This window comes from Cebus imitator, unplaced genomic scaffold (genome assembly GCF_001604975.1).
Source record: "Cebus imitator isolate Cc_AM_T3 unplaced genomic scaffold, Cebus_imitator-1.0 Scaffold609, whole genome shotgun sequence".
Classification (NCBI taxonomy): domain Eukaryota; kingdom Metazoa; phylum Chordata; class Mammalia; order Primates; family Cebidae; genus Cebus; species Cebus imitator.
This window is the reverse complement of record NW_016107924.1, coordinates 722,946-724,661: the sequence shown is the minus strand read 5'-3', so window position 1 is coordinate 724,661 and position 1,716 is coordinate 722,946.

Genomic DNA, 1,716 nt, shown 5'->3' with positions numbered 1-1,716 from the left:
AAAAAAAAAAAAAAAGTACAGGTAAAAAATAAGAATAAAAAATAAGACCACTCTTCTCAAAAAAATGTTGTGGCCACCACAGTAAAGGTTAACTCCCACCAAAATTGTGTTGCTATAAAGTTGAGAAATACACTGAACCAGTTCTAGACCTCTCTGGACTGACTTCCATGAACTAGATTCCACTAAAATGTATACTTTAGTTTTTCATTAAATTCATTAAATGATTGTATCACCTCTGGACAGTCCTAGTTCTTAGCAAGTCTTTTTGCTAAGAAAAGTGGCTGAAGGCCAGGCATGGTGGCTCACACCTATAATCCCAGCACTTTGGGAGGCTGAGGCAGGCAGATCACCTGAGGTCAGGAGTTCAAGACTACCCTGTCCAGCTAGGCAAAACCCCATCTCTACAAAAAATACAAAAATTAGCCAGGTGTGGTGGCAGGCACCTGTAGTCCCAGCCACTCAGGAGGCTGAGACACGAGAATTACTTGTACCCAGGTGGCGGAGGTTGCAGTGAGCCGAGATAGTGCCACAGCATTCCAGCCTGGACAACAGAGAGAGACTTTGTCTCAAAAAATAAATAAATAAAAATAAATAGATAAAAGTGGCTGAAAAGAGAATGCAATATTCCTTCCACAGGCTGTTTTTCAGCTCAAGAATTTTTTTTTTTTTTTGAGACGGAGTCTCGCTCTGTTGCCCAGGCTGGAGTGTAGTGGCACAGTCTCGGCTCACTGCATCTTCTGCCTCCTGAGCTTTAAGCGATTCTCCTGCCTCAGCCTCCCAACTAGCTTGGATTACAGGCACCCACCACAACACCTGGCTAATTTTTATATTCTTAGGAGAGATGGGGTTTCACTATGTTGGTCAGGCTGGTCTTGAACTCCTGACCTGAAGTGACCCACCCACCTCGACCTCCCAAAGTGCTGGGATTACAAGTGTGAGCCACCACACCCGGCCTCAGCTCAAGAAATTTTTAAGAAAACTGATTGGTGCTGAAGAAACAGGAATCCTGGGCTGTGTGTGGTAGGACTAGATTGTCCTTCATTGTGTGTGTCACTCTCGAAGACAGCATCCCTCTCCCCGCCCAGGAGTGACTGGACAGCTGGCAGGACAGAGAGAAGCCCTAGTGCTGCCCTCCTGCCTCATGAACAACGAAATGTTTTGCTTATGCACATTCACTGGAAAGTGCTCTGAAGGTGGCTGGAGTCTGAGACAGCCAGAACATCAGAGGAGCAAGGGAGCTCTCAATGCTGCCTGCCCTACTATCCTCTTTCTTGGGTGGCTTAAAGTCTCCTATTGGGGTAAGAGAAAATAATTTAAGACATTAGCAAGGAGGGTCTTAGTTCCTGCAAAGACCTACTCAAACCATCAGGAGTTCCCATGGTTGGGCCTGGCCCTTCCTGCAGAACCCTGACCATTGGCCCATAAGACACAGGAGAAGCAGGAAGCTGTCATGAAAGTGCACTGTGGAGGAACAAGGGCCAGGGATGGGGCCCTGGGCTCCAGCTTCAACTCATCAAAGAAAGGGATGTTTATTTTTTACTTTTTTTTCTGAGACGGAGTCTTGCTCTGTCATTCAGGCTGGAGTACAGTGGCACGATCTCCACTCACTGCAACCTCTGCCTCCTGAGTTCAAGGAATTCTCCTGCCTCAGCCTCCCAAGTGGCTGGGATTACAGGTGCCCACCACCATGCCCAGCTAATTTTTGTAATTTTTTTT